Source organism: Patagioenas fasciata, chromosome 23 (genome assembly GCF_037038585.1).
Source record: "Patagioenas fasciata isolate bPatFas1 chromosome 23, bPatFas1.hap1, whole genome shotgun sequence".
Classification (NCBI taxonomy): domain Eukaryota; kingdom Metazoa; phylum Chordata; class Aves; order Columbiformes; family Columbidae; genus Patagioenas; species Patagioenas fasciata.
This window is the reverse complement of record NC_092542.1, coordinates 7,259,665-7,268,474: the sequence shown is the minus strand read 5'-3', so window position 1 is coordinate 7,268,474 and position 8,810 is coordinate 7,259,665.

The window sequence follows — 8,810 nt, the reverse complement described above, 5'->3', positions numbered from 1 at the left end:
ATAAACTTCAGGTTCAATTGTACTAGTTGGGGGTGTTATTACCATACGACCACACAAGAATAACAGTGCACAGCCTGCACACACTCAAAAGAAGAAGAGGTCTCTTTCACTCAAGGGTACTCAGAAGAGATAATCGCTTGCGTGGGTGGGGCAAGGGCTCACTCATGGTGTATTCAGAAGAAAAAAAGAGCACTTACCAAGGAGAAGGTGAGGGCTCTCAGTCCCAGCAGCTCCCCTTATATGGCATCCCTGATCCAGGGAGGCTCCGACTGCAGTCCCAGTGCTCCAAGAAGACCACTTGAAGAGCATCTTTGGCAGGGGTTGCATTTTATAGCTTGGTCGGATCTGGCTGTGGCCATTACAGGCTGGGCCAGAAGCTTTGCTGGGTCTGGGCACCTCACTGGCTGAGGAGCTTGTCTGCTGACCCAGGGTCCCACCCGTCCCACTGCCCTGGCTGGGGACGGGGATGTGCGGAGTCACTGTGCCCTGGGGTGAGGGGCTGTGACGGTTGTCACCAACCAAGGTGTGCAGGTGACAGCAGTCACAGTGGGGCACAAGAGGTTTTAAAGAGCCACCAACTGCCCTGTTGAAAGCTCATCAGGGTGTGATCAGCTGCCATATACAGGTTTGACTTCATTAGCCAAAAGTGCTTATTTGAAAAATGGCAAATATGCCTCTGAGTCACAGTCAAGCTAAAATGATCGTCAGACGAACTCAGGCCCTGCAGTAATTAATGCATTTATTTTTTCATATGTTTGACTCAACATCATAGCATTTTGCACCAAATACAGTAAAAATGGAAGGCTGGCCATAACGGTGTGTGAAGGGTGGTTTATAACAATATTGGATGTGACTCATCAGACGATGCTTCATTGTATGTGACCTCTCCATGACCAGTGCCTTGGTAATGAGGATAAGCTAATGACCACCTCAAGGGGGAGAGTACCTTCTGAGTGCAAATTTCTTTTAACATTTGCGTGTAACACTAAAGAAATGAGGCATACAGTTTGATGTAGCCACAAGCACTTTGCTACTGGGAGACTGAGAATATAGGCACACAGGCAAAGGTAAGTCCTATTTTGAAATTTCAAAATTACAACAAGAAAAATTTTACTAACTTATAACAGGAACAAAACTTTTATTCCAAAATAAATGCAAATGCTACATTGTGCGTTTGTGTTCCTTGCTTGTTTTTCCAGGTATGCGACACCTGAGATAGCAGAGATTGTTAATTTCTAACATAAAAAGCTTGTCTCCATGCACACAAAGTATGGAGGAGCATTGGCAGATGGGAGAACCCAAATTATAGCCAGCCCCAGCTTCCCCAGGCTCATCACAGAAGGGTGAGCAACCTGTAAAAGGCTCATCTACGTGAACACACACAAACACATATGGGCACAGATGCACAATTGCAGGTGGGGAACCCTCATGTTCCTGTCAGAGAAAGGAGACCATGCCCTAGCTCCTCTCAGGGCTGCTCCAGGAAACCCTCAGCTCCACGGCCCAGGTGTGAAACCCATTGTCATTAGTCAAAAGTAGCTTTTCCCTCCTTCTCTCTCTCTCTCCCTGTCTCTTGGCCTAGGGATATGGGACACATCATAGGATGCGGGGGAACATAATTCCAGGATCACACTAGTCTTGCTATAAGATGTTTAGAGGAGGAACCAAAGGTGGGAAGAGGGAGCAATCAATGGGATTTGGAGAGGAGCAAACATAGGAAAAAAAGAAGGATAAAGGCATGAGAGGTCAGTCACATGTAAACAACTTATTGGTTAGTATATTTGTCCGGCTATGCCCTGGTCCCCATCAGCACAGTTTGTCCTGTCTTCTCATTGAGCTCAATTTCTAACTCTTTTCCTGAGTTGAGTACTGTTTGTTCTGTCTGCAGGGAGGTCTGGGTGCCAGCAATCAGAGTGGGACTGTGGGTCAGAGGCTCATGTGCCAGCAACCGGAGCAGTGCAGGCATGTGAGTGAGTGAGCTCCAGTGAGTATCCAGAGAGTATATCAGAGACCCCAGAGGGGTCCAGGACAACTACTGGAGAGATCATGAGGTCTGAGGAGGTCAACAGGCAGAACTGCTTGCATGTGTGTGTGTGCTCATGTGTGGGAGACAATGGAGGAGAGCAAGGATGCAGGAGCAGCTACTGAACTGATGTGCACCTCCTGCAAATACATACTCAGTCTTGATCCCGGCTGGACCTGCCAGCATGGACCTGTGGCAGCCTCGCCTCTGCTGGTGTACCCGATTCTGCAGCTCCCTATGAGAAGCAGCATCAGAAAAGAGCCACAGCAGTTAAATTAGGGACCAGAGTATCCCCAAGGAAGCACACAGCATGTGTTATTCGTGAGTACAGAATGTCAGATGATAGCCGAGTTTGAACAAATAAATGCTTAAACATTGTAATGACAGTGTTTGTTTATTAAGCATCATCATGCTTGGGATTAAATAAAATCCAGAAGATAGGAGACCTGCCTCAAAGAATTTATGGCAGGAATAATGTTTGCTCAGTGTAAAATAGGGGCAATGGCAAATCCTGTTTCCTGAGGCTGGCTGATCACTCTAAGGTCAAAACTGGCAAACAACCAGGTACAACTGCATAACAAAACACTTTCATTTATGCTGAAGCTTTATGGGACGATGTGGGCAAAGGCTGCTGCATACAGTCTGGTGCTGTCCAAGTTATTGGGGCCTTTCTAAAGCTGTTTGCTTTCTTTCCTACCAATCTTTCTTCTTCTCCTTAATAAAAATAAAAACCCCATTCTGGTAACACTCTGGCAATCAGGGCTGAGGATATTAACATTTGTTGCCTGATATAGCTCTGCACATAACTCTGGCATCATCTTCCAAGCATGCACCAACTGTGTGGCCTGGGTGTACCAGAAGATGCCTCCAGCAAGCTCTGCGAGCTGCCCTGTGGTTGGCCACAGTGGTCAGCAACCCATGAAGGTCATCCCTCCTTGTGGGGATCCTCTGGGTGTGCGGTTCTGGAAGGGGATATTTCCCCAGTTGGATCACACCTCTTTAGTATCTCTCCAGGACACAAGTCAGAGGCTGATCAGAAAACCACAACAAGCCTCCAACTAGCAGGGTACTGCACATGAGCATCAAGAGCAAGCAAGTCCATGGACTGTGTGATAGAATTGCCTGAGGCAAAGGAAAACTTAAGGAAGGGATTTGTGCTGCAAGGTTAAAGATCAGCACATGGAGCCAGGTAACCAGACACAGAACCACTGGTCTGACTCTGGAGATCACCTTTACAAATGTGAAGCTGTACCCTAATTAGTTGGTCTAGTGCATTAGGAATTAAAGGGGAGAAATAGAGATATGCAAATACCAGCAAGATGCACATTGCCTCCCCAGAGCTAAAGAAGATGTGCCCATGTGAAACAAAAATGGTTCACACAACTTTTAATCCACACAGATTCATAGTGAGCGACAGATCTATTGACCCACACAGATTTACATTGAGCTACAGATTTACATATTCCTGACAAAGCAGAAGCTATTCTTTCTGAGCCATTCCTGGGAGTTGCATGTCTACCTTATTCTTAAGGACCTACAAGAAAGGGGAACTCCACAATTTCTTCAGAAAAATACAAATTAAATATTTTCTTTTTGGATCAACTCCTTACTTCAGTTTAAACCTACTATTCCGAGTTCTGTTCATGGAAATGGAGACCAGACCAACCTTCTCTTTTATTAAGTGCCTACAAATGCAAGGGCTATTTTCATCCTCTTCCCTATCTTATCTCTTTTGCTTATTTTTTCAGTCCTCCCTTATTGGTTTGTCCCTCCAAGGACACTCATGGTCATCTCTGGAGTCATGCTAGATGGCCCACATCTTCTCTGAAGTGCAGCTCTCTAAATGGATGCAGAAGGTCAGTCCACATGCTCTGTGGGTCATGGTTCTTCACACCCAAGCTGTGCTTGCCATTTTCACTGCGCAGTGACCCAGCTGCTCACGTCCAGCTGATGTCCCACTATGAGTACGTCAGTCTCAGTTGTCCACATGCTATGAACATGAGAAATCGGAGAAGATCTGAAAGTGCCAAACATGCTGTGAATTAAGGGGGCATTAGGTAGGTGTATGTGCAGGGCTGAAGAGTGCACATATTCTTTAGGAGGTGCTACTTTTTTGCACATCTTTAAAAGAGCTGGGAAGATGAAGAATGAAGCAATGGCTATGAGCAGGACAGTAGTAACCTCGTTTTGCCAAATTAGCTTGTTTTTCCCCCTTTATTTCTCTTGTTAACCACACGAGGGCAACCTTATCCTGTTATTTATAGGAAAGGTGCTCAATTACCCTGTCAAAGGTTAAGGAGACTCTCAACAGGTATTTCCTAGCAGAGAGGACGAACAGAAACATTCCTCTTCGATGAGAGATGAATTGAAAGACAGAATTTAACCCGAAGATGTAACGAAAATACTAACAAAAGCTTTTGTTACGCTTTTCCTTGCATTAAAAATGTACCGGTCGGACAAAGGCTTGCCCTGTCTTTAGCAGCCAGGAATGAGAAGCCCACACCAGGTCTCATAGTCAAGGCTAGTTATGGTAATGTAATAAGCATAACAGGAAAATCTCTTGAGAGGACTGATAAGAAGGGAAAGGCTGACAATCACAATACTGAAAGTTGGTTTAACTTTTCTACTTCTGCACCTCAGACATTGATATTTTAGCACAAAACACCGAGACCAGATATCTTTGTAACAGATGCTCCCAAGAGATTTTAATTAGTATACCATATACTATATGCTAACAGGCTTCTATTTATACCTTTCTTATTTGCTGTCCTCTCTCACATACGTTTCAACCCCAAATCACATGATTAAAGTTCAGTAAGAGCGTATCTATTTCTTCTAGTATTATCATGATGACCAGTTCCCATAAGCATCTGTGAAGGAGTTTCTTTCCTTTTTAATATATTTTTCCATTCCTCCTCTCATCATGTATTAGCACTTGCCAGTGCTCCACCAGTGCCATAATTCCCCAGCTACTGGTATGTGAACTCACAGAACCACAAAATCGTATAAAGAAGACCACAGAAGGTCCCAGTGTGGTCCAGTCTCCTGACCAAAATAGGCCCAGGTTATCCACTTGAGTATTGATTATGACCAAAGGCAGTAGTCCTGCCACCTCTCTGGGTCCTTGTTCCAGTATTTGACCATGCTCATGGCACAAAATGTTTTCCTAATTTTAGCTAGAGATTTCCATCTTCCAGATTGTACCTTTTGCTTCTTATCCCAGCCCCGAGTGCTGTGCATGCTGAGAGGAGTCTGTCTCAATCTTCTCCACACTGTTCCAGCAGGAATTCATACCTGTCTTCTCCAGGCTGAACAAATACAATTCCCTCAGCCTCTCCCCATGATGTTCTCCAACTCTCAGTCACCTTAGTTGCCCTCAGCTGGACTTGCTCCCAGGTGTTAATACTTTTCTTATATTGGGAAGTCTCCAACAGGACTGTGTGATCATCTCACAAGTGCCAAAGAGCGGAAGAGTATCCTTTTCCTCACCCTCCCAGCAGCACCACTGCTGACACAGATGAGGATGTGGCTCCTTTTCTTCACTGTAAACGTGCACTCAGGACTTTAAATCAATTTTCTGTCAGCCAGGACCTCAAGCTCCTTTTATGCAAAGCTCCTTCCTAGGTAGTTGCCTGCCTGCCTGACTTGCCACTCAGGATTATTCTGTATCAGATATGATGCTTTTCATTTCCCTTCATTGAACTTTATGAGGTTCCTCTCAGTCCATTTTTCTGGTCTGTTCCAGTCCCCCCCAATAGTAGCTCTTAAGTCCAGTGTATTGACTACTCCCCCTGCCTGCTTTTGTATAATCTACTAATGCACTGTGAGTGCACTCTGTCCCATCATCCAGGTTATTATAACAGGCATTGAATGGTATTGGCCTCAATATTTGCCCCTGAGAGACACCACTGGTGACTGGCTGTCAGTTGCATTTTGTACCACTCATCAACACTTTTTGGGTTTGATGAGCCAGTGAATTTTCCACCTACCATATAGTCCTTCCATGCAGTTCATATATCATTAATTTAGCTCTAAGGATATTCCGAGAGACCATGTCAAAGGCCTTGCTAAACTTAAGGTACGCAGTATCCACTGCTCTCCTCTTGTCCATAGAACCAGTCATCTCAGCACAGAAGGCCATTACGTTACTCAGGCATGATCTGCTCTTAATAAATTCCTGCTGGGTGTTCCCAGTCATCTTCTCTTCCTTCATATGGCTAGAAATAGATCCATAGGGATTTTTTTCCAAGACCTTCTCAGGAACTGAGGTGAAGCTGACTGGCTGGTAGTTCCCCAGTCTCCCCTTCTTTTTCCTCTGGAAGACTGTTGCAACAGAAAACTCCTCCTTCATCATGACCTTTCAGAGATGATAGAAAACAGTCTTACAATAATTCCAACCAGCTGTCTCTGTGCTTTGGGTGCATCCCTCCCCATCCCATGGACCTGTGTGTCCCACAGGCAGAAAAGATCCCTAGCTGTATCTTCCTCTGCCGCGGGTAGTGCTGTACTACCACTGATTCTGACAGGACTGTTTCAGGGCAGACTTCAGCGGGGAAAACTGAGGGAGGCATGAAAACAGTAGATGCAGCCTGTAATATCTCGTTGCCAGCAAGCAAATGCAGTTGGTGGCTTCTTTCATCTTATAAGCTTCACCAAGGTCCAACTGAACATGTGTTTTCAGGTGTAAGCACTGAGCTGAGCAATATATGCTTCTCACCACGAACAGTGAATGCAGAGAACGAGCAGAATTAATCTGCTAGAAAAGGATTTCTTTAGCATATATCAGTCAAAAGTAAACAGTTCTACATCTACCTGTCTGGTGGCATCAGGGATTGACAGTTAAGTTTCAGACCCAGTTACTGCTGGGAAAGAAGTGCAGACAGGTGAACCGCTGATTTTAAAGTAGTCAACCTGCATACTGTTGACAGTGGATCCAAAGCAGAAGCTCAGTGCAGGCTCCTGAGGCCACTGAAGTGCAGGAAAAACAGCTCAAAGGTTTATGTTGAACTCCTGCAGATGCAACAACTGCCAGCAGCCCTTGAGCATCTGGTTCAATACACTCATATCTTTAGCTGTGGTTAAATGAGCTCTGTGCAATGATATAACTCAAGAGACTGTAATTAATATCACTACAAAAAGTATCGTTACCCCACTCCATTGGTAGAGCAGCAGAGAGGCCCAGCTCCTACCTGAAGCAGCAGCAGGCTGGGGATGTTCTTTCTGTAGGACACTACTTGTATAAGAGAGCCCACAGAGGAAGAAGGATCTGCATCATCAGAAACTGTAGTCTCAAAGCTATTAAAGAAATATTCTGCCAGGTCTCTGATCCCAGAGAGAAAATCAACTCAGTGAGGAACCACCCATTCTGCCCCCAATCCAGAGCCCTTTCAAATTGTGGAAAACATGTTGAACACTAGTTTTGATAGGATAAGAAAGAGAAACACCACTAGAGAATGAAGAAATCTTCAGCAAGGCAGTGGTTAGAGTTAAAAAGGATTTCCCCCCTACACCTTAGACTCCTGAGCACAAGGTAATTGTGGCTAACGTGATTTGCTTTTCTTTATCCTTTCCTTAGCTGTGCTCCTCTGCATTGCAATACTGCTCTGGCTTTAATCAGATGATCCAGGGGACTGCTTCCCAGGCATCCTTTAGGTCTTCAGGAGTGGCAGACATAAATATAACTGCATTTGGAGGTTAAAGCTTGAGCTGTGTGGCTAGTAATAAATTTTAAATTATAGCTCAGGAGGAGAAAACAGAGGAAGAAGTGATCACGAAACAAGCAGAAGATGGAAACATTGATACCAGTTAAGTCCCCAGCCCTGAAACTGCATTTTTGTGTTGTACTTTGGGCAGGCACAAACTTGCTCTGCCACAATGTGGGCCAGCTGGAAACCATGAGTAAAGAATATCAAACTAATCTATTCTGCCTCCCAGAAAAGTGAATTAGCTCAGGCCCTGTGTCTTGCTCAGCATGTTCATGAGATTTTTAATCTGCTTTGTGCATGGGCACAGTAAGCTTCCATCTGTTGTAGAGGCAGGCATAGCAAGTGGGCATCTGAGGGCAAACTGTCATGTAGAGATAGCAGGAGGAAGAAGCACCTGCCATCTCGTGTACCACAGGGATGTCCAGAAGAGGAAGGTTTTGTGCTTTCTTTGTACTTTTTTTGTTTTCACTGCTATCTTCTTACTTGCTTCAATATGAATTAAAAAATAATTTCTTCCAATATCCTTTGGGAAAGGTCAGTTTTACAGCTTCTCTGAGAATAGCTGACTTGCAGCTGTTTATGGTGGGAACATGTTCTTCTGTTGATGTAAAACTCAGAACGACCTCCAAGCTCCGCAGTGACTCAAAGAACAAGGGTGGTAACCTGTTGATCGACTAAATGTCCCTTCCACTAGACACCGGTAGTGTGCAATAATACAGTGCAGAAAATAGATGGGAGCTATAGAAGGACCTCTCTACCTAAGACAGGATCTTCTCCCTGGGGAAGGAGATTACCCACTAAAAGCCGCAAGGTTAAAGTAGATCTATATGAAGCTTTGCATGCAGTTATCTGGGACCTGCTGTGCCCCTGTGCTTTTCTTTTGTCTTTAAGGCTGCATGGAAGTAAAACCTATAACAGGAAATGTTGCCTATGGATACAACTCCAAACACAAACAGAAAACACAATGTTCAGCCTAAAATCAGAATATGAGGCAAGATGCATCATGAAAGTAGAGCTTTGGATAATGTTTCCTCTGGAGTTTCTCATGTGGGGCTTTTCCATGTTCAGTCTGTCCAGTGCCT